This window comes from Schistocerca gregaria, chromosome 2 (genome assembly GCF_023897955.1).
Source record: "Schistocerca gregaria isolate iqSchGreg1 chromosome 2, iqSchGreg1.2, whole genome shotgun sequence".
Taxonomy (NCBI): domain Eukaryota; kingdom Metazoa; phylum Arthropoda; class Insecta; order Orthoptera; family Acrididae; genus Schistocerca; species Schistocerca gregaria.
The window spans coordinates 687,055,999-687,081,513 of NC_064921.1; the positions used below are offsets into that span (position 1 = coordinate 687,055,999).

Below are 25,515 nucleotides of genomic sequence, written 5' to 3' on the forward strand. Positions count from 1 at the left end.
ATGACTGCTATTTTGCTAGAGTAATGCTGCCGAACACTGTAGTTCCGCAGTTAAATGAGGGTGCTCTGTTTTTAAACTTTATTTTTCTGCTCACAAACATGAGAATCTGTATTCTAAGAATTGATCTTCAGAGGGAAGGAAGAGTAGGGATAGCATCCCGTCGATGTCGAGGTCATAGGAGGGGGAAACTACTTTCGAGTCAGTGTTGGTCACAAATACTGCATTATTCATTTTACATTAAATTCATAACAATAATGTTACGTCACATAAATGGCAGAAAATGTTTCGACGAAAATAGAAAAAAAAGTGTTTTGCTTAAGGCGGACCCCATCTCCAAACAAATGATGTATAAATAAATGAAAAATCCTGAAATAATCACAGCTATTCGTCTCCCTTGTGGTGAAACAATGCAGAAATCCTTTATCGATTCCACGTCATGAGTTTGACACCAGCATCCTGGCCACAAACATCGGCTTATATTAGATAATTGTCCTCCTGGGAATAAGTGAAGTACTGTGCTGGTCGCACTAGACGTGTTAACTGTTCCCTAGCGACTCCCAGAAGGGCAACAAGTTGTTCGGTGTCTTTGTCTTACGACGGGTATCGACTCGACGCCCTTCACTTCCCTCTGCCCGGCGCCTCTGCTTAACCGTGCTGAAACTTCGTCCTCTTTTCAACGTCACCAAGCGTTCCAAGTCGTCTTGCTCTTCCTCTTCGTATCCTCTATGCAATCTTTCCTTCAATGATTCTTTATTGCAAGTAATTTCTTCGAAGTTTACATCCCAGCTGAGATGCTTTCCTTCATTCTCATTATTCCCTTCAGTTTCCTTTCCTCTACTATTCTTACAAGGAAAACACGGCGAGTGTAGTCACCCGATTTCTCCAGACACTTCACTCAGTGGAAGAGGAGTCAAAATAAGCGAACACGTGTGTCGGCTTATTCGTAGATACTCGACCGTTCCTAAGAAAACGGCGGTGATGTTCCCGCCGTAATTTATGGACCTTTTGGCAAGCAGTAACTTTAGCCTAATGGATGGCAGAGTGTTACCGTAGCAATTTAACACTTCTGCAACCCGTATTCGAAACAGGATTACTGTTTTTATTTTATTTTATTCCGCTTATGTCTCATGTGTGTAAAAGATTACTGTACGAATTAGGGCATACAAGGGCGTTATATTAATCTTAAAATTATTACTGCGTTGCACAGTAAGTCTCATACATTAGGATACATTAGTGTGTGTGGTATTTTTAGGGGTTATAATCTTTTTAAATTGTCATTCATATATTTCATCGATATATCTTATATTAATTCCTACATTTTCTTCTTGCGTTTAATCCTCAGATAGATTAGGGCATTCCCTTGAATACCAATCATGGAACCGTTGGAAATGTACAAATTCCGAACACCACGAGCATTGCGTGAAGTTAGGTTTGCCACAGTGACATTTCTTCGTATGAATCTCACTTGGAAAAAACGTCGTTAACACTGCTGAAGATCTCACTCGCTGGCAATAATTTTGCGGCAAGCCGCAGCTAACGGATCACTTTTGCGAAAACCGGCGCTTGTCACTGATTATGAATCATAACAACACAGGAATTTCACCGAAAATGGTTTCAAATAATTTTCTAATTCATTTTTTTTAATTCATTCACCAGACAGGCACTTAGTAGACGAATAAGGACAACGTAGCTTCGGCGTGCATTGGAAAACTTTAGTGTACTAATCTTCTACGGTCATGGGATGATAATTGATGACAAAAAAACAATAATCGGGTTTCGAACATTTTCGGTGAAATTCCCGTATTGTATCTTGATTTTTAATCAGTGGCAAACGCCAGTTTTCGGAAAAATGATCCGTTATGCGTGGTCTGCCACGTAATTACTGATAACGCGAGGAATCCTCAACAATGTAAACGACATTTCTTTCCCGAGTGAGATTCGTATGAACAAATTGTTGTGGCAAACCCGCCTTTGCGTGAAGCTCACGGTGTTCGGAATCTGTATGTATCTAATGTTTCTACGATCGGTTATCATCTAAGGTAATGCACCGAAGGTACATGAAGATTAACCATCAGAATAAAATGTAAGAATTAATATAAGAACTGATTTAAGAGTGATAAATAAGAATATGAGAATTAAAAAAGACTGCAATCTCTGGAAACACCATACACACATGTATTACGTAATGTATCACACGTATTGTGAAAACCAGTAGTAATTTTACAGTTACTGTAACACCTTTGCATGCCGTAATTTGATAAGAAGTGCTCGTGTAGTCATCTTCTACGGTCATGGGTTAGATAAATGAAAAAATAAATAAAACGAAATAGAAACAATAATCGGGTGTACAGCACGGGTTGTGGAAGTGTCACACACTAACCACTGCATCCGGACCCGTGCTGCTGCTACGGTTGCTGGTTCGAATCCTGCCTCGAGCATGGATATGTGTGCTGTCCTTAGCATACTTAGGTTTCAGTAGTTTTAAGTCTGGGGGATTGATGACCTCGGATGTTAAGTCCCATAGTGCTTAGAGTAAGGTGACCAAATTATTTTCGGTGAAAACCGGGACACATTCACACGGGTGCCAATGGACACCTCATTCCACATGTACTCAGGTTTCTTAATTTTAAATATTAATGTTTTGTTGATACATTTGTTAACCCGATTATTATAACTAATAAGAGGATACAAAAGATTGATATAATCTAGATTCTGTATAATTGACATTTAATAAATGTATACAGTAATAAAGAACTGTATTACTATTTTACAAAATTTTACAGTCATTCAACTTTTAATCAATTAATATTAACATGAGCTTTAATATTACTGAGCACTTGTAGATGGAACTGACTGTCCTTGGAGAAAAGGGTATTTTTCACTGCCTCCAGCCTTCTTGATCATGTCTTTGGTCTTTTAGACACAGTGATAAAGCTCGGCACAATCCATTTTGTAGTTGTACAGGATCTGCAGGATTACTTCAAGAGAGTCCACCTCCATTCTGTTTCTTTCATCAGTCCACTGGATATTCATGAACGAAAATATTCTTTCCACATTGGCATTATGGGCTGTGATTGCAAATAAATACCTTGCAATTATTACCAACTCATAGTAATGCTGAAGACAGTCGCAGCTTTTAAAAAGACTCACCCACTTCTCATGACATTACAATGGTGTTTGTTTTCATCATTCCACTTGTGAAGACTTTCTTCAACAAAATTTGTCAGTATGCCGAACTGATCAAAGAGAATGGAATCATCGATTTCAGTCTCTTTACTCTTCAAATAAGAAACTGTCTCTTCAACACTTTCCCATTTTGGCACTCTTTTCAGTAACTTCCAATCAAACACCGGCGATGAGGGTAAATACGAGGCACTCCACTTGCTGAGATATTTTACACAAGTGTCATAAAACTTGTTAACTTCTTCTCTAAAACTCCTATCCACTGCTTCTGATACTAACGCTCTTTTAAGGACAGATTTAACATTAAAAGAAATGAACTGCTGTTCTCTTCTCTTATTAACAGTTTCCAGAGTATTTTTCAAAACATCAGTCACCTCTATTACACTTCTCGTGCTTCCCTCAATTTCCTTTATCCCATGCCGCAAAGTGCTAAGCTGACTGTGAATAAACCATAAGTAGGCTTCACTTAAAGGGTTACTGAAAAACTGAACCAATATTTTGGGGGCTATGTCTTCATTTAGGAAAAAAATCTTTTAACGGTTCAAACAGGCCGATTACTCTTTCAACTGCTGGAAACAGTGATAACCAGCGAGTTTTCGAGTGACACATTACATTCATATATTCAATTCCCACATAATAACAGAACTCCTTAAGCCTCTCTGTTCTAACAGTATATAAGTAAAAGTGTGAGTATACCTTCATGACGATAGTTTCAACATCACAGCTTAAACTGTCAGCAGATGTCGGCACGCTATCGTGTAAAACATGTGCAGGGCACCCTATGCCTTCAATGTTTTCACGCAGTATTGCCTTTAATTTGGTAAATACGTCGCATTTGCCTTGTCTTTTTGAACCACTAAAGTTTGTGTTGGCGTTGTCTACACAAAATGCCACACGTTTATCTTTCTCAAGATCAAATATTTCGATAGTATTCATACAAAATCTTGAAATTTCGTCAGATGTCTTATTAGGTAGGGAACTCACCTTCAAAGATTTGGTCTGAATTCCCTGATTAATATCGAAAAACTGAACAAGAAACAGAAATATTTTAGTGGCCTTATGATTGCTGGCATCAGTGGATATCCCTTAGAAATAAGACTTTTTGATGTATTCAAGGCTTTCCTTTACACTCTGGGGAGCAATAACTCCTTTCACTAAGGCTGACACTTCAGTTCTTGCTGATCTAAACTTTTTTGCAATGGAAGAATATTCAAACATAATGCAGTAAAGTTTATTAGTACAATCACTAGATCTATAAGTTTCGTGATGTTTTACTGTGTGGTAGGCTAGTGTAAGCTCGGCTGCTCGAACTTTCGTCTCTTCACTTGACTGATGTTTCACAAAATAATTTTGTAGAGTTTTTCTGTAGCTCGGGGTACTGTATCTACTAATGTGTTTCTTTGACCTGATGTGATCAACTATGTCGGAACGTCCACCATGACTTATACTAATAAAACAGTTACATACGGAACACTCTGCTTTGCAATCAAAACGACCTTACTTAATGAAATTCCATTCCTTGGAATAACAGTCCCTGAAGTTGCAGGCACGTTTCGGCATTGCGTTTCACAGTACTGCAGCAATAATTTCACTAATATGAGAAAAAAACCATTGCAGTTTGTCTGACAAAACATCTACTACACTGTTCTGACAATGAGTGTGTAAGTGGCGCGACAATCGGACGGTTTCATAGCTCTGTTACAATAATACAACTTACTACTTGTTGGCCAAGTACGACTCAAAGTAAATTATTGCCTGAGTGTATCAATACCGACATTGTGATTACTAGAATGGGACACTGGAGGTTTCAGACAAATAAGCTAAAATATATTAATTTCTTGTGTTGTATTTCCTTTAATATAGCGAAATCCCAAAAATTTGAAAAAATTCATGAAAAGTATTTATAAACTGAATTCCGGGACTTCTGAGCTTCCCGAAACAAATTTTCTGGACACCGGAACACAGGGATGAAAACCGGGACAATCCCGGTTTTTCGGGACGTTTGGTCACACTAGCTTAGAACCATTTGAACCATTTGAGCTAACCATATCGTCACCACTACCGCTAAAGTTACCAAGTGCTGAAAAGCAGATAAAGTACGGTGGAAACTTTGACCACCGTTTTCTCACAAACGGCCTAGTAACTACGAATAGCCGGCCGGAGTGGCCGTGCGGTTCTGGGCGCTACAGTCTCGAGCCGAGCGACCGCTACGGTCGCAGGTTTGAATCCTGCCTCAGGCATGGATGTGGCTGATGTCCTTAGGTTAGTTAGGTTGAATTATTTCTAAGATCTAGGCGGCTGATGACCTCAGAAATTAAGTCGCATAGTGCTCAGAGCCATTTGAACCATATGAACTACGATAAGCCGAGACACGTGTTTGCTTATTTTGACCCCTCTTCCAGTGAGCAAAGTTTCTGGGAAATCAGGTTATGGCACTTGCCGTTTTCTTCTCGTAGATGTAGCTGTTCTTTAGTCATAGAGTCCACTGCACTGTTGTCATTTTTCACCACAACAATATTTGAAACAGATCCAGTAATTTTCCCCCTTTCTCCTTCCTACTCCTTGTCGATACTCCGCTAGACGAACGTCACAGGTAACAATGCGAAATGACAAATTAAGGTGCATCCTCATTTCTGCGATGGCGATCGCCCGTCTGTTTGAGGACTGATTAGGTCCACAGCTTGCCTTTGATACCTCAGTGTCGAAAGAAAAAATAAGTCATTGATGGAGGCAGAAATCCCAAGCCATTGCGTGCTGTTAACGAGTCACCTTTCTTGCTGCTAATGGCCCTATCAGAATAAAGGTAAAAAATCTAGCACGCCTTAACATTCATAAAGATAAGGTGAGAAATCTAAACGTAGAGAGGTATACAGAGATCTCACGGACATACCGACAACAATACAGTTGGGGAATTTACTTGAAAAATAGCTATGGGGATCCGAAATCGGACAAAAAAAGGAAGCTTACTCTGCCTTCATAATATTAAATTTTCTTTAAGTAAAGAAACAACACAATTCATTTAAACATCCAATGAACCGAATGCAAATTCTAAAAAAAAAAAAAAAAAATATGTAAAATAAATCTATTGCACTGCAATAGATTCGATACAAAAAAAGTAGTTACGAATTTATTATTTAGTTTAAAGCCACAGAAATTTTGAAAGAAATTGATTGGACTTTGTCAGGGTGCGCTTCGAGGGACGTCGTGAGCTAAATACTAGCCGCTGGAGGATGTCTGTCTGTGTATAAAGATACTCTGAAATGACGAAGAACTAAAATTGTAGAAATAAATTTTTAAATTACTTTGCCTAGTAATTTTATTTCATTCCTACACTTGAACACACACATGCTGCTGGAAATATCATGATACTGGGAACATGACAATTTGTCCAATGCTACCTCATCGACTTACATCTTTTATAGGAGCGGGCTCATTACGCAAGTATTTTTAAATTGTAATTAGGAGATTAACTGACGCAATAACTGACTGCATAAGCTAAGGTATCATTACAACTTAAAATTTTCAGCAATGAAAGGCTTTATTGGTCCACTGTGAATATTAATGACCGCCTGCACATCCATAATATACCATCTCGTGACAAGGTACCGCGTGCCAAACTAACTTGATTCCCGCTGTTGAAACCGTGTCTAAACTCGTGAATCTGCTAACAATAACGCGTTTTAACACAGTTTGCCAAAGGTTTCTCCAACACGGCAAAGAAGGTTGTGTGTCGTGAAGTGCACACATTGTCATCTTATTTATAGTCAACGGCTGACTTTTCTCTGCGCCTTCTGAAAAACATCTTCACGCCAGAAACAACGCGTAAATTACTATTAAAGCCTTTCTCCTCGTCTCATGTCCTTGTTGTTAAATCTCCCCTCCTCCCTCCTTCCCTCCCCCCACCTCTCTCTCTCTCTCTCTCTCTCTCTCTCTCTCTCTCTCTCTCTCTCTGTGTGTGTGTGTGAGTGTATGTGTGGGTGTGTGTGTGTTTGTGTGTGGGTGGGTGGGTGGGTTGGTGGGTTTTTCGAAAGACTGTAACTTGCCCAGTTATGTGCTATTACCCGCATGTTTCCACGATTTACGATAATGGCTGCAACTTCATACTTCGGTGTTATCTCTTTAAAAAAAAAAAAAAAAAGTAGCAGAGACAGACGCCAAGGAAATTTAGATACTGCAAAGGAACTAACGTAAAACAGATTGAAAAACTGGTAACAAGTGAAATGAGAATATAGTAACTATAACGTGTACCAGCAGTTAATCATGTCGGAACACGAGACATTATTTGGGCTAAACTAAAAATCTTGCCAAGCACTTCCAGTACAGCGCCATAGATTGTACTAAAAAGGAAATACCGCCACTAACTAGGAAGCCAGTAGACAATGTGCTATATCCCCACAAACAGCGCGCATAAAAACACAATATCCAGTTATTTCCAGCAAATAAACTGCAGTAGCACCATTTATACAAGGCACAGGCCCATCGCAGAAGGGGAAAAAAGACGACACCTTCGACACGAATGACGAAAGCTGTACATAAACCGCAAATTACTTTTTGTCCAGAAATGGCCTTAAGAGCAATTACAAGGCCCTTTAAGATAGGGTGTCCTCCCAACAAGATATTACTACTACTAATATTTTTCATGTAAGTACAACAATCTGTGAAAGTCTCGAAAACACATGCACGCATGCACGAACGCACACGCGCGAGAGCGCTCTGGCACGCACGCACGCATGCACGCGCACGCGACCGCACGCGCGTCCGCGCGCACACACACACACACACACACACACACACACACACACACACACACACAACAAAAAGTAATCACTTTTTTGAGAAGGTGCCATAAACGGCAGAAAATAAATAACGACTTGTTATGGTTCCTGTGTTCGACTAAAAAAAATTGTAATGTACATAGTCTTCAGACCATTATTGTGCATTTTGTAACTAAAATTTAGACGCTATACACATTTAAAGAGAAGACGTAAATTAGAAATTAGTTTCGCCTGTAAATTTCTGACGCAGTATCTACACTACTCGCCATTAAAATTGCTACGCCGCAAAAATGACGTGCTACCGACGCGAAATTTAACCGACTGGAAGAAGATACTGTGATATACAAACGATTAGCTTTTCAGAGCATTCACACAAGGTTAGCGCCGGTGGCGACACCTACAACGTGCTGACATGAGGAAAGTTTCCAACCGATTTCTCATACACAAACAGCAGTTGACCGGCGATGCTTGGTGAAACGTCGTTGTGATACCTCGTGTAAGGAGGAGAAATGCGTACCATCACGTTTCCGACTTTGATAAAGGTCGGATTGTAGCCTATCGCGATTGCGGTTTATCGTATCACGACAGTGCTGATCGCGTTGGTCGAGATCCAATGACTGCTAGCGGAATATGGAATCGGTGGGTTCAGGAGGATAATGCGGAAAGCCGTGCTGGATCCCAACGGCCTCGTATCACTAGCAGTCGAGATGACCGGCATCTTATCCGCATGCCTGTAACGGATCGTGCATCACGTCTCGATCCCTGAGTCAACAGATGGGGACGTTTGCAACACAACAACCATCTGCACAAACAGTTCGACGACGTTTCCAGCATGGACTATCAGCTCGGAGACGATGGCTGCTGTTACCCTTGAAGCTGCATCACAGACAGGAGCGCCCGCGATGGTGTACTCAACGACGAACCTGGGTGCACGAAAGGCAAAACGACATTTTTTCGGATGAATCCAGGTTTTGTTTACAGCATCACGGTCACATCCCGTGTTTGGCGACATCGCCGTGAACGCACATTGGAAGCGTGTATTAGTTATCGCCATAGTGGCGTATCACCCGGCTTGATGGTATGGGGTGCCATTGGTTACACGTCTCGGTCACCTCTTGTTCGCATTGACGGTACTTTAAACAGTGGAAGTTATATTTCAGATGTGTTGCGACCCGTGGCTCTACCCTCCATTCAATCCCTGCGAAACCCTGCATTTCAGCAGGTAATCCACTACCGCATGTTGCAGGTCCTGTACGGGCCTTTCTGGATACAGAAAATGTTCGACTGCTGACCAGGCCAGCACATTCTCCAGATCTCTCAGCAATTGAAAACGTCTGGTCAATCTTGGCTGAGCAACTGACTCGTCGTAATATGCCAGTCACTACTCTTGATGAACTGTGGTATCGTGTTGAAGCTGCATGGGCAAATGTACCTGTACACGCCATTCACTCTGTTTGACTCAATGCCCAGGCGTATCAAGGCCGTTATTAACGCCGGAGGCGGTTGTTCTGGGTAATGATTTCTCGGGATCTATTAACCCAAATTGCGTGAAAATGCTATCACATTCAGTTGTAGCATAATATATTTGTGAAATGAATACCCGTTTATCATCTGCATTTCTTCTTGGTGTAGTAATTTTAATTTCCAGTAGTGTGTATACTGCATGGGCAGTGCGTGCTAAAGACGATTTAAACGTCTCGCAACCGGATAACGGTAATACATTATATGTATTCGCAATGGCGAATAATGACAACCATCAGCTGTAGAACTGAATGACAACAGTGAAAATTTGTACCGAAGCGGAGCTCAACCCCGGCTTCCGGTTTATCGCGAGCGGTCGCCTTACCATATGGCTATCCACGCATAACTCAAAAAATGTTCAAATGTGTGTGAAATCATATGGAACTTAACTGCTAAGGTCGTCAGTCCCTACGTTTACACACTACTTAACCTAAGGACAAACACACACACACCCATGCCCGAGGGAGGACTCCGACTTCCGCCAGGACCAGCCGCATAGTCCATGACTGCAGCCCAGTAGACCGCTCGGCTAATCCCGCGCGTCACGCACGACTCACGTCATGCATACATACATGTCCAAAGGAGCTTTGCATCCTAATCAGACACAGGCACTGCAATATCGTATTTCTCTGCCGATACCGGGCAAGGGACTTTCAAGTATAACGTCTGACAAGTACGGGAATATACCTAATGTATGTACATCTACATACATACTCCGCAAACCAGCACACGGTGCATGGCGGAGGGTACCTCGTACCACAACTAGCATCTTCACTCCCTGTTCTATTCCCAAACAGAACGAGGGAAAAATGACTGCCTATATGCCTCTTTCCTAGCCCTAATCTCTCTTATCTTATCTTTGCGGTCTTTCCGCGAAATGTAAGTTGGCTGCAGTAAAATTGTACTGCAGTCAGCCTCTAATGCTGGTTCTCTAAATTTCATCAGTAGCGATTCACGAAAAGAACGCCTCCTTTCCTCTAAAGACTCCCACACGAGTTCCTGAAGCATTTCCGTAACACTCGCTTGATGATCAAACCTACCAGTAACAAATCTAGCAGCCCGCCTCTGAATTGCTTTTATCAATTCGACCTGATAGGGATCCCAAACGCTCGAGCAGTACTCAAGAATAGGTCGTATTAGTGTTTTATAAGCGGTCTCCTGTACAGATGAACCACATCTTCCCAAAATTCTACCAATGAACCGAAGACGACTATCCGCCTTCCCCACAACTGCCATTACATGCTTGTCCCACATCATATCGCTCTGCAATGTTACGCCCAAATATTTAATCGACGTGACTGTGTCAAGCGCTACACTACTAATGGAGAGTTCAAACATTACTGTATTCTTTTTCCTATTCATCTGCATTAATCTACATTTATCTATATTTAGAGTTAGCTGCCATTCTTTACACCAATCATAAATCCTGTCCAAGTCATCCTGTATCCTCCTACAGTCACACAAAGACGACACCTTTCCGTACAGCACAGCATCATCAGCACACAGCCGAACATTGCTATCCACCCTATCCAAAAGATCATTTATGTAGATAGAAGACAACAATGGACCTACCACACTTCCCTGGGGCACTCCAGATGACACCCTCACCTCCGATGAACACTCACCATCGAGGAGAACGTACTGGGTTCTATTACTTAAGAAGTCTTCGAGTCACTCACATACTTCGGAACCAATCCCATATGCTCCTACCTTAGCTAGCAGTCTGCAGTGGGGTATCGAGTCAAACGCTTTCCGGAAGTCAAGGAATATGGCATCCGTCTGATACGCTTCATCCATGGTTCGCAAGATATCATGTGAAAAAAGGGAGAGTTGCGTTTCGCGCGAGCGATGCTTTCTAAAGCCGTGCTGATGCGTGGACAGCAACTTGTCTTAAGGAAATTCATTATATTCGAACTGAGAATATCTACGAGAAAAAAAATGGTTCAAATGGCTCTGAGCACTATGGGACTCAACTGCTGTGGTCATCAGTCCTCTAGAACTACTTAAACCTAACTAACCTAAGGACATCACACACATCCATGCCCGAGGCAGGATTCGAACCTGCGACCTTAGCAGTCGCACGGTTCCGGTCTGCGCGCCTAGAACCGCGAGACCACCGCGGCCGGCTATCTTCGAGAATCGTGCAACAAACCAATGTTAAGGATATTGGTCTGTAATTTTGAGGATCCGTCCTTCTACCATTGCCGGCCGCGGTGGTCTCGCGGTTCTAGGCGCGCAGTCCGGAACCGTGCGACTGCTACGGTCGCAGGTTCGAATCCTGCCTCGGGCATGGATGTGTGTGATGTCCTTAGGTTAGTTAGGTTTAAGTAGTTCTAAGTTCTACGGGACTAATGACCACAGCAGTTGAGTCCCATAGTGCTCAGAGCCATTTGAACCAACCTTCTACCATTCTTATATACAGGGGTCACCTGGGCTTTTTTCCAGTGGCTCGGGACTTTACGTTGGGCAAGAGATTCGCGATAAATGCAAGCTAAGTAAGGAGGCAATGCAGTAGAGTACTCTCTGTAAAACCGAATTGGAATCCCCTACACGAGTACAGATCGTAGACGCATGGTTGACAACATTTGTGGGTTTGGCCGTAAGTCGTGTATTGGTAGCTAAATGGTAAGGCGATCGCTTATGATAAGCAGGAAATCCGGGTTCGAATCCAGGTCCTGCACAAATTTTCATTACCGTCATTCATTCTACAGCTAATGGTTGTCATTATTCGTAATTGAGAATACATTTAATGTATTTCATACCGGCTGTAGTCACCGCAGTGCTTGTTGCTTTGGTCATGCATGCATGTCCGGAGGAACTTTGCATCGTAATCAAAATAACACAGGCACTGCAATATCGGAAAACGGTAAGTTCTTCCCATTACAACCCAACTGTAGCGCCCTAATGTGACAAACAACTTTACCTGTTCGCGCCAAATGAACCCATACTCGTATCCTCGACAGAAATAAATGAAGATTCGTATTCTGAGTACGATAAGTTTCATGTTTCAGAAAAACGAATCGAAAATGTTAGGGGAACTTCGAACTCAGAAGCAGCTGTCAACAGTCGTGCACTTGAACACAGGTTTAACTACGAATGTATCCGACGCTGTAGATGGGAAAGAAAGACAAACGACTGCTTCAGACTTTTTGTCCAAAATGGGATTTATAGTACTTGCAGTTTGAGAATTAATAGGAACCTAATGTAAGAATTATACGCAGAGAGTCTAGTCACTTAACAAGTTTGACATGTATTAATCAGGCGTGACGTTGGCCTCATCGTAGAATCCATTCCTATTTCGCCTACGCATCTGGCATAGAGAGATTAGGGTTTTTGTAATAACGAGCTAATCTATGTTACAACAGGAAGACTTATGATAAACTGTGATTCAGTAGAAACGCTACAAAAATTAAGATACAACGGAGAAGTCATCTATGAATTTATTAGCAAAATGTTGGAAACAATAATTATAAATTACACAAATATCTGAATAAAACTTAATTCCTTATTGCTATAAAGTGATCCATGCAACAAAATTTCTTGGTCAAATTGAAAAGTGTGAGGAGAAGTGCTTAGAAAATGTGTCCATTAATTATGCCTATTCATGAAAATTATGATACAACAGTTTCATTTCTTCAGTGAAACCACTTAATAAATTCAGTAATTTTTCTGAAAATCACAGGAAAGATACTTGATAATACATTCAATCGATGACCGTGGCAAGAGTCATTTGGGCTAAGGCAAAATGTCGCAATTTTGTGATAAGCTGTTTCAGTTTGTGAACAAATCACGGTTCAGATAAAGGAAAATTCCAACTTCAAAAACGTAGCTGATTTTACACAAACTTCTACGAACAGAAATATTGTTATGACCGCTACTTTAAGTTACCAAAAAGTTTCTAATGCTATGATTGGTGTTTCTCGATTTTCCGCGAATATTCACTTATTAGTTTCAATAATCGGCAATTTTGGACAGAAAGTATTATTGGTAATCCAATAGAGAAGCAACTAATGAGTAATTATAAATGACATTTATAAGAAATGTATTACCCATTTACTGTAAACATGCTTGTTACGAAAGTTTAAAAAATGTATTTTGAATGGAAAGGCAACATTAAATTCAATATACCAACAATAGTTAGAACACAAGTAGGTCAAATTCTTTATTCAGTAAATATTGAAGAGAACGTAAACTAGAATAAACTTATGGAGATCTGAAAAGAATGGATTTGGAACATCAGAGATTAAATAGCTGTTTACTTTGGAGACACTACAGTCTACAAGTTCATGACGTTTGCCTATTTTACTTTAGTGCGGTAATGTCTTAAAATAGAAGACAATTCGATTATAATTCCACATAAAAATAATTATAAATTATTTATGAAATTCATTTACGTGTTGTAGACATCTGTTCCAGCAAATCGGAACAGGAACATAAACTTTGACGTATACTTTTTATCCAGCTGAATAAAAAAGTCTGTTCATGTTCGAGGTTAGTAGTTACGTGCTCTGTGAGTAGTTGTGATGTGATGAATTTACTTCTGTACAGAAGGGGAGATTTTTCATCAGTACCATGTTCAGTATCAGTCTACAGCAAATAACAAAAATAATAATATTTACCCGTGTTTGTCTAGCACAAAACAAAAATAAAAAAATTATGCATATGTACCCGAGTTTGCTTCGCTCAAGTGTATAGAAAGGTATTGATATAAAAACACAGCAGCTGACGACGGATTTATAGATTTAGAAATATATCGTAATGCAAAGAGATAAGCATTTTTTATTGCTGTGAAGTATTGTCAGTATCACAGATGTTAACAGCAGAAAGAATGAAAACATACGACAGATGTCTCCTTTCGATAACTCTGTCTAAACACACAGAAGAGCTGTTGCATTAAAGTAATTAGTGTTATATGAGAGTATATCTGTTTTAAGGTTTAGTAGTGTTTATTACTTATTTTGAAATGTTCAGGATGTAACCCCACACAAATTTTTGCAATGTGCATTTTACTTTAAGTATTAAGGGTGTAGGTACTACAGTACGCCATAAATGGTTAACTAGTGTACACCTTTTTAGTGGAGCAAGGAAGTCTAATGAAGTGCGTAACGGTTTCACAATTAGAAATCGCTTACATCGGTATCTGCTGCTCAAAAGCCCACTTTACAATATCCAATTCGTTTTAGAACTGTACTCAACACGGAAAATAGTGGTTGAAGAATTAAGAAATATTATTATAGAAAGAAAAATTTTGTGAAAACATGTTAAATAAGAAGAAGAGTTTAACAGTTAATGACTTTCTTAAAAGTATTTAATAGTTTCGACCTTACGACGTCACATGTGATATCGTCACAAATACTTGTTTGCAAATGATATTTACGTGTAAATAAAGATGTTATATTTCCGTATCATGTTGGAAAAACACCTCTGCATATGTAGAAATGTAACATCTTTACGTCTGGATAATCTTTGACTTGTTTGAATTCTGTTTACAAATGATCTGCCGTACGAGAACTGTGTACATGTATTCAAATATGGCTACTTTTACTTTGCTTTTTATGCTTTACATTTTTATGATTCCACCAGTTTAGTTAAGACACCAATATTTTGGTGTCATGTTTGACTTTAATCATTGCAGAAAATGGTCTTTCGGTTTCGCCTCAGTGTTATGAAATTGTAGTCAGGAAATGACACCTATAATAGGCCAATACTTATATAATTTTAACAGGAACAGTTGTAACCTAAATCCGGAAAATGAGGTTTACCAGTCAAGCATGTGCGGATGAACCCCCACTGGTCGAAATGCATAGTGCATGACTTAAGGTGGTTTTGTTTTCTATTTTATTTTTATTTACTAGGTGCCGCGAGTCCATGCAAGCCCATACTGTTTGGTCATGCAGTGACTCTGAACATAGGTTACAGACTGTAGACTAGAAAATTTATAAACCAAAGAATTAATAACAGATGAAATAATGTATGAGAGCGTATGAATTAATAATGGACTATAGATAATCGTTCCGTACTTCTGCGAGGAAGGGGTGTACCAGAAGGAAATACTTCGATTTGATTACTTGGAGTTTATCCAGGACCGTTTCCACCATTAAGCAAGACAAGACGACTGCTCAGGGTGGGAAATTTTAGGGGCAGCAAAGGGAGGTAAAAAGTTAATTTAAAATCACACAGTGAAAAACTTCAGAAAGTGAGGAGGAAAGAAATGGAAAACAGGAAAAACTTAAAACACTGAATTGTTTTCAAAAGGGTACGCAACAGTTACATAAGTCTTTACTTACTTTGACGAAAGTAAACACAGTCCCTACCTATCTCATAACGAAAGCAGCTGCTACTGAGTACGAAAGGAAAACAAACATTCTTGCAATAAAATGAAATAAAAATTGTTGCGAAATATGGTTGCACTTTTATATTCAGTTAATTTTTAATTGAAAATCTTCAGCACCTTCTTCCACTTTCAATTACCTTAATTTTCAAAAATTGAGGGAAAAAAAGAAATTGAGGACATTTGTTGCCCTCAGCCAGTTTTAAAGGAAATGAGAGTTGTCTCCAGAAAATGAAGATGTCTGGTCAACTAAGTTTAATGCTTGAAGTGAAACAAGAGATTTGCATTGTTGTGCTGTTGCGGGGTGGTGGTGGTGGTGGTGGAGGGGGCGGTGATAACAAGAGACTGATCATAGAAAAAAAGAGGGGGCGTCATAGTTCTTCTCGCGTAGAGCGGTAGAACACCTAGCAACGGTACTGTGTTTATCATTCAGTTTTTCCAGTACTTTGTACTGAAAATGAACATGCTCAGTGTATACTTTTCCGTACTATTCTTAAGGAAGTGTTAACCAATCGCGAGTCGTTTCTCCGTCTAGTGTCCACTGAATGACTGAACGAATGAATGTTTACCAGCGTGCTGTTGACTCGTCAGTGGGATTTAGAGTGGGCAGTGGCATAACAGGTGGAAGTCAACCGCTTAGTAAACAAGGTGTAGCGTCAGCGCACGTGCGTCTGCCAAACTGCCACAGCGAGGGTAATGACGCCGGTCGCACGCGAGCCCCACCGAGGGGAAGATGTGTGTCGAGTGAGCATTTCCCGTGACAACAGCTGTGGGGACGGATGCTGCGCCAGCGCCGCTGCCGAGCGAGTATTGACTGCGGCGGAGGCGGCGGGGGCGGAGGCGGGGGCGAGGCGCTGCCGCTCGTGTGACTCACCGGCTGTGGGGCAGGCGTCCGGGGGCGGCCCGCGTCGCGCGGCCACCGGCGTCGGCGTAGGCAGGGCTGTGCAGCAGGGCGCAGCCAGGCGCCTCTTCTCCGCTCAGGAACGCGAGTCGCGGGGCGGCCGGTCGCAGCACTGCAGCCGCGGCCGCAACGGCCAGCTGTCGCCACCTGCGCCGGCGCCCGACTGCGCACGCGCCAGCGGTCCGGGAGCGCCGCGGACTGCGCACGCGCGAACGCAGCGGCTGTCGCCGCTTTGTGTACAGTCCGGCTCGCCTCTGTGTGTGTGTGTACGCTACTTGACGGCAGAGCAATGTGCGTTTCCTGACACACGCGCAACCCGAGACGGAACCCTCTTCACAATGCTAGGTCGAATCTGATATTTACAAGTGGACCGTGCGAACTTCTCCTAGCCGCTTTCATTCACACTGATATTGTGTGTAAAAGTGCACGACTAGGACTTACGCATATGTACATAAGCAGACGCAACTCTCAACCGTTTTCGACAAAATCGAGTTCGAATATTTTAGGCATACGTACACTACTGGCCATTACAATTGCTACACCAAGAAGAAATGGAGATGATGAACTGGTACTCATTGGACAAATATACTACAACTGACACGTGATTACATTTACACGCAATTTGGGTACATAGATCCTGAGATATCAGTACCCAGAACAACCATGTCTGGCCGTAATAACGGCCTTGATACGCCTGGGCATTGAGTCAAACAGAGCTTGGATGGCGTGTACAGGTACAGCTGCCCATGCAGCTTCAACACGATACCACAGTTCATCAAGAGTAGTGACTGGCATATTGTGACGAGACAGTTGCTCCGCCACCAATGACAAGACGTTTTCAATTGTTGAGAGAACTGGAGAATGTGCTGGACAAGGCAGCTGTCGAACATTATTTGTATCCCGAAAGACCCGTTCAGGACCTGCAACATGCGGTCGTGCATTATCCTGCTGAAATGTAGGGTTTCGCAGGGATCGAATGAAGGGTAGAGCCACGGGTCGTAACACATCTGAAATGTAACGGACACTGTTCAAAGTGCCGTCAATGCGAACAAGAGGTGACCGAGACGATTAGCCAATGGCACCCCATACCATCACGCCGGGTGATACGCCAGTATGGCGATGACGAATACACGCTTCCAATGTGCGTTCACGGCGATGTCGCCAAACACGGATGCGACCATCATGATGCTGTAAACAGAACCTGGATTCATCCGGAAATATGACGTTTTACCATTCGTACACCCAGGTTCGTCGTTGAGTACACCATCGCAGGTGCTCCTGTCTGTGATGCAGTGGCAAGGGTAACCGCAGCCATGGTCTCCGAGCTGATAGTCCATGCTTCTGCAAACGTCGTCGAACTGTTCGTGCAGATGATTGTTGTTTTGCAAACGTCCCCATCTGTTGACTCACGGATCGAGACGTGGCTGCACGATCCGTTATAAGATGCCTGTCATCTCGACGGCTAGTGACACGAGGCCGTTGGGATCCAGCACGGCGTTCCGTTTTACCCTCCTGAATCCACTGATTCCATGTTCTCCTAACAGTCATTGGATCTCGACTAAGCCGGCCGTGGTGGCCGAGAGGTTGTAGACACTTGAGTCGGGAACGACGCGGCTGCTACGGTCGCAGGTTCAAATCCTGCCTCGGGCATGGATGTGTGTGATGTCCTTAGGTTAGTTAGGTTTAAGTAGTTTCTAAGTCTTGGGGACTGATGACCTCAGATGTTAAGTCCCGTAGTGCTTAGAGCCATTTGAACCATCTCGACAAACGCGAGCAGCAATGTCACGATACGATAAACCACAATCGCGATAGGCTACAATCCGACCTTTATCAAAGTGGGAAACGTGGTGGTACGCATTTCTCCTCCTTACACGAGGCATCACAACAACGTTTCACCAGGCAACGCCGGTAAAGTGCTTTTTATATATGAGAAATCGGTTGGAAACTTTCCTCGTGTCAGCACGATGTACGTGTCTCCACCAGCGCCAACCTTGCGTGAATAGTCTGAAAAGCTAATCATTTGCATATCACAGCATCTTCTTCCTGTCGGTTAAATTTCGCGTCTGTAGCACGTCATCTTCGTGGTGTAGCAATTTTAATGGCCAGTAGTGTATATGTTCGTATGGTCGCTGTTATTCAGGGACTCTGCAGCCGGGCGAGCAAGCTCTTAGTTTAGTATTCGCGGAATCTCTATCGTATCTCGTTACCGCTGCTTTCTTTTTTTCCATCTCCATGACAACAAGATTAATATGCATGGTACGAGACGAAATTGTGTGGTGACCGAAAACCGTTTATGAATGCTAACCAAGCTTGTTTTGCAATAGACACTTTAAAAAAAATTATGCACTTGCAAAACTTCGGTTTACATTACATGTGTTGTATGTCACGATAATTACTCTTTTAATCAAACCACAAACGAATTACTGACTTAAGGAAAGGAGAAAATTGGTGCCGTACTGGGATTCGAACCCAGTTCTGCTGCTTACTAGGCAGATGCTCAACTGCACGGACTACCTCAGCACGCCTCCCGACAGACACGAGGCCTCAACTTATCCATACACCTCTACTGCAGTGCCCATAGCCCATTATCCTCATTGCTCGCGGTATTTTGCCGATTGCCCCTAAGGGTTCGAGCCTGGTGTGCATCTGCGCTGAAGTGATCGATTGGTCGTCCTCACCGTGATGACATTTCGGTCTCTGTTCTTTATCCCATGTCCGAAAGAACAAACAACACTTATACAGGGCGAAATTAATGAAACAGACAAACCGTAGGAATGGATTCCTGACTGGAAATAGAAGAAAGAAAATCCTATGAACATGTGTCCGGAAATGGACGGTAAACGTGCAACAACAAATCGTCCCAGAACATGGTACAGAGCTGCACACATCCAAGTCGTAACCGGTAGTATCGGTTATCACGGAGCATACGCAGGATACACTATGGCTTACACCATCTTGGCACGCCACTTGTATGCAGCTTCTGGGAGAGTTCGCTGAAATATCCTGTAAAACATGGTCATATAAATCTGGTTTGCGCACAATTCACCGCCTTTCTGCATGTTCGTCTGTCTGAAAGGACCCATAAATACACAGACGCCCGAAATTGGCTTGAAATGTGTGATTGGCTGGTGACTGTGAGGGCACTTGTTTCGGTATAGCCGTGCTGTCTCTCGGTCATCTGCTTGGCCTTACACAAAAACCATCTCGGCTTATTGCCGACGTGAATATCGGACTATTGAGCTGTTTACAGTACGCTGTGCCTATCACACAGCCTGCAACATACAGGCAACACATGACACGTCGTCACAGCAACTTTTATTCGTCAGCGCCATCTACTATGACAACGATGCACGACACTTGTTGATAGGACCTTTTTCCCTCCATTTCCATTCAGGAGTCCGTCTCTATGGTTCGTCGGCTTTATTAATGTGCACCCTGTATTATTATTGTTTCTCTTGTTTCTGTGATCAGTATATTCCTGACTCGTACGGTGTTACGTAGGCTACAAAGCACACTTTTAACCAATGTATACACAATAACACGAGTAAATAGCTTACTCGCCCGGCTGCGCATTCACTCACTACTAGCGACCAATAGAAAATAAAGGCATACAAGCACGCCCAGAATTTTCAAACTGGCTTTTTTCGAAAGCCGTTGAGAGTTTCGTCTTCGTTTTTGCGTATGTTGAAATCCTAGTCGCCTTCTACACACCCTGCCACTGTGACTGGGTTGTTTTGAGAGAGGAGACCAGACGGCAAGGTCATCGGTCTCATCGGATTAGGGAAGGATGGGGAAGGAAGATGGCCATGCCCTTTCAAACGAACCATCCTGGTATTTGCCTGGAGTGATTTAGGGAAATCACAGAAAACCTAAATCAGGATGGCCGGACGCGGGATTGAACCGTAGGCCTCCCGAATGAGAGTCCAGTGTGCTAACCACTGTGCCACCTCTCTCGGTATGCCACTGTGAATCACATCGGTGAGGGAAGTTTGAACCGATCCCTTGTTAGCAGTAGTTGCATAGGAGAATCCCATAGAACTCCTTATTAATAGACATACACCTGTGATTTATCAGTTTTGACTTTTGCAGTGAGATAGCCTAATTACTACGAATGTCTGAGTAAGACAAATTGTAGCGGGTGGCGCACAGATTCGCAGCACGTCAGTATCACCAACACCTTCCTCGCCCTTGTACCCTTTTATCTTACTATAGCCGTACTGGGTAAGAGGTAACACCGTGACTGCTACAAACAATTATTCGTTTTGTTCTGTCACCAGTGCCATCATTTTTGTCTAATTTCATAGTCTGTTACGCGTTCAATCATAATTGTTCATCATCAGTAGTATTTTTATTTGTTTTTCTCTGTCAGCAGTTTCATCATTTTTGTTTAATTTCATAGTCTGCTACGCGTTCGGAGATAGTTGTTCATCATGTCTCGTTTTTTATTACATGCAAAGGAAATGAAAAGTTATTGAAATAACCTAAAAAGCTACTGAAATAATCTAAATCATCCACTCGATCATTTACAAACGACACTCTCCAGTCAATGTTAGCACTTCTGTAAAGCCTGAATAACCAACTTTTGAAGCGCCGATGTGCAAGAAGACAGGGTCTGAAAGGTACCAACAGGGATGTAGGGCCATGCCGACTCCAGCGTCGTGGTTCTCTGCGCTAGGTTTCTCGTTTGACGAACCATGGTGCGTGCAGCCCGGTTGTGGTGATACCACTGATTCCCGATTGGGTTTAAATCTGGGGAGTTCGGTGGCCGGATAAATACGGTAAACTTGTGGTGTCGATAGCTACGATGCTACGGCATAGGTGCAAGTTCTTAGGTTGACACTATGACAGACACCGACGACAGCGCCCTCTAGCAGGTGCTGTGGAGCTCTACGTGCGTCACTCCAGATCCAGCCCATTTGATCGAGAACAGACGGCCGGGACACTTCGCTTCATATAGAGACTTTGCTATACTTACGACGGGTCTAAGGCTTCGCACCTACGTACAAAGTTTTGTATGCCTCTGTATTTATTCATGTACAAGTAAACCACTTCTACTTACTTGCAGTACCGACGTGTTTTACCTCACGTGCTCCTGCTCGGTTGCTTCATTCGGTCAACCTTTCAGTTTTCGGGAGCAGACCCACGCGCCGCTTTCCAGGCGGGATACAAAAAACTCATACTGGTGCTCTTTGAACAACGCAAGTACACTGCAAGCTGTGTGACACTTTGTGTTGTCCTGTTGGTAATCCCATCGTGCCGAGGAAAAACAAACTGTATGTAGGGATGGACGTGGTCGCCAAGGATAGATACACACTTTTGTTGATCCGCTATGCCTTCGAGAAAGACGAGATCACCCAGGGAATGCCACGAAAACATTCTCCGGATCAAAACACTCCCTCGTTCGGCCTGGACCCTCTCGACGATTGTGGCAAGGCGTTGGCTTCAGGCCGATGGAGTATAAAACGTGATTCATCCGAAAAGGCCACTTGTCTTCTCTCAGTGAACGTGAAACGTCCCCTTAGAAATATTATACATGACTGTGTTTAAATTTACACAAAAAATCTTCATTACTCGAACTACTGCAATACAGCGAGCGCCACTACTGCCCGCTAAATAAAAGATTCAAACTACTGAAGGCACTAACTACTGATAGGCATAGTTAGCAAATGAAAGATTTTGATACAGAACAAACAACGTATTTATCTTAATAGTGTTCAATACTCATAATATATATATCAGTCCATGATATGCAATACTACAAATTTACTGTCTCTGATGGACACACGTCCAGATCGTCCGCTCTCAAGATTCCCCCATCTCTCTCCCTACTTTCACCACTGCTGGCGGCTCACCTCCAACTGCGCAACGCTACGCGCTGTTAACATCCAGCTGCCCTACACTACAATGGCAGACAACAATGCAAACTATCCACAGACTGCACACAGCACAGCCAGTGATTTTTATACATAGCGCTACGTGGCGTTACCAATAAGAAAACCTAAACAGCCTACTTACATAGCCCCCATGCTCCCCACAAAAAAATTTACAAATTGTTTTGGGAAGTGTCCAATGCAGATTTGAAAATTTTTTTCATAATTAGAATAGCAAAAAAATCAAATGCACACGCTTATTGATACAATGTTGGTCAAAAGCTAAAATTTTCTCACAGTCCATAAAGACAGTCCTGATAATCCGTCATAGTAAGATTGCAGTTTTTTTTCTCAAAGTCTGAGCAGTAAAAGAAAATGCACGTTGAAGAAGTGGATTTCCATGCAGTCTGGAAGAAGTAGTGTTGTCCTTCCAGGGGAAAGGCAGTGTTGGCTCTCGACATGCAGACAGGTAATGGGCCACAACAGAGCAAACCCACAGCAGAATCAGTCGACGTTCTGAAGAATATTGGTAGGTAGGTCATCAGAGAGCAGAACCACTGTAGTTCTTGTAGAGATTACGGTATTGGTGGGCCACCAGAGGTGCAGACCCACTGCAGTCCTTGTAGAAATAATGGTATTGGTGGGCCATCAAAGACGCAGACCCACTGTAGTCCTTGTAGAGACGGCCAGCAGCCATCTGTTGCAACTGTGCAGGTACACAATCACCATCGAAGAGTCTTGCAGACAATATAGCAAGCCCATGAACAAAAGTCACCTTTTTTTGTAAATGTCCTTAGAACCAGCAATGCTGTTATCCAGTCCCTTGCTGAATTATTAACACACGTGCAAACACTAACAGTCCCAAATTCTCACATATTGTTCATATAGTATGACCAACAGAAACGTGTGCAGTGAAATGATACTTAATTTGAAGAACTGGTTTCAATTACAATATTATAACATGAGAGTACAATAACAAAGGTACAAAATACATCATTAAAGAACATAACAATACAGATAACATTTGTGGTAGTATGGGCTTTACAAAAGAATTGAACTAACATATACATCAGTGTTACAGGAATTATGACGTAAGTAAATACATAAAACATCAGAATAACTTTTGATACATCAACTTTACACATAAACATTAAAACAAACAGAATAAATAACGTCTAAACATCTTCACTAAGTAAATAACATATTATCAGAAAAATTCTACAATGTAACTCTCATCAGATAAATACATAAGGACAGGAAGAACAAAAATACCCAAGGGTACACAAACACATAGTGGGATAACACAAGGAAAGGAGAGGGTTTGTTTTACTGCAGTATTTTGTAAACAAAACTTTCTTTACTTCTCGGAGATCTCCCTTCGTTCTGTTATTTCCAAAAAGTCCTATCTATACCTGCTTTCTGTACTTTTTTCGTAAAACTTCTCAATGCATTTATTCCAATTCATCGCAACTCATTCTCTTATATAGCCTACCCCCTCTTAAGCTAACTTAAATATACTGAGCTCAGATGCTAAACTAAGGGACGAGGTAATGCAGCAGCGCAAAACAATTAACACAAACAGCAATGAAGCAAAATGGAAATTGTCAAAGCAAGCAGTAATATTACAAATAATATAAGCAGCAAAAAAGAAAAATAGATCAGTAGTAAAACTAGCTTAACAGAGTAATACAACGTGAAATTTAGTAGCACTATGTCTGGCAAACAGCAGCAGCAAATGCAATAACTTATATCTAATCATGACAAAGCTCAAGCAGAAAAAATATTACACTAAAGAAAACAATGCAGATAAGGGAGATGTCTATTCACATCTTAATGTCTATATAATTAGAGTGGTGCACCACAAAACTTTTTCTATGAATTAAATTACCAACTACTTGAAAAGAAACTTATGTATACAGTTCCTATGAAGGGAAATGTGTTTTTGTGCTCCCTCATTTTTTGGAAGTACATCACGAAATTATTATTCACTGGACCTGTAGACAGAAAATATTTATATTAGTACATCTATTAAATTTTATTTTAACCAATGCTGCAGTGCAGCGAGAAACTAGATATTAAACAAAATGAGCAATCTCTCAACTAGAAAGACAATAGATGTAAAATGTTTCTCATCATTTCATTAGGCATTTTAGTAAATATCATAAATTAAGAGCTCCACAGTATAATCATATGTTTTCCAGTTTGAGCGCGTCGCATTTGCGATGCTTTCTACAAAGGACTATCAATAGTGAGGATAATCACCCCCCCTTTTTTTTCCCCCACCTGTGCCTCAGAAAGGCACACACTAATGGCTTTTTTCCAGGCGTCTGTCGTGCAGCTGGGTCCTCCCGACGAATTACGTGCAGTTGGTCACTTACCTTTCTTACTGAAATATTTACGACAGCAGTTTCCGCTACAGTGACAGTCTCATATAAAAATATTTTCACAGGGTGAGAATTTGCGTTGCAAATGTGTAGAAAATAAAATCCTATAAATATAACAGCGTCCAAAAAATTTTCGTGGGCAATGTAATACATTCACGCATTTACATACATTTCATAACTCTTAAAGTACGATTCTTGGTTTCCAACAACCTTTTTCACAAACCAGAGTCCCTAACCACTACTAATTATTCTTGCCTTATTACACATATACATATTCGTCGACACTTCTTCAATATTTCATCTTAATAAATACGTAGCGTAACCAAATTCCTCATATAGCATCAGCTTATTGATCATAAACAAACCGCAACAGCGTCATACACATCGTCATCATAACATCATAAAACCTCAGCCAAATCTCAAAATCATAGTAGCTTCCTCCAATAATTTCAAAACCTAAAAAAATTCTCTGCTCATGTCAAAAGTGTCATCTACCTCAAACGTACTTTAAAAATCATGATACTATACCAAATACATCATTCAAAGCTCT

The 25,515-nt window shown here is 41.7% G+C and overlaps 1 protein-coding gene across 2 annotated transcripts in view; it reads right to left on the reverse strand.

Moving 5' to 3' along the window:
- Positions 1 to 16,847, reverse strand: part of LOC126334765 (uncharacterized) — a 1,160,035-nt gene extending 1,143,188 nt beyond the window's left edge. For both annotated transcript variants that reach the window (XM_049997344.1, XM_049997343.1), the window contains exon 1: positions 16,685 to 16,847. The gene's annotated coding sequence lies outside the window, so the exon portion shown is untranslated. The remainder of the gene's footprint in view (positions 1 to 16,684) is intronic.
- Between the last annotated feature and the right edge of the window lie 8,668 nt (positions 16,848 to 25,515).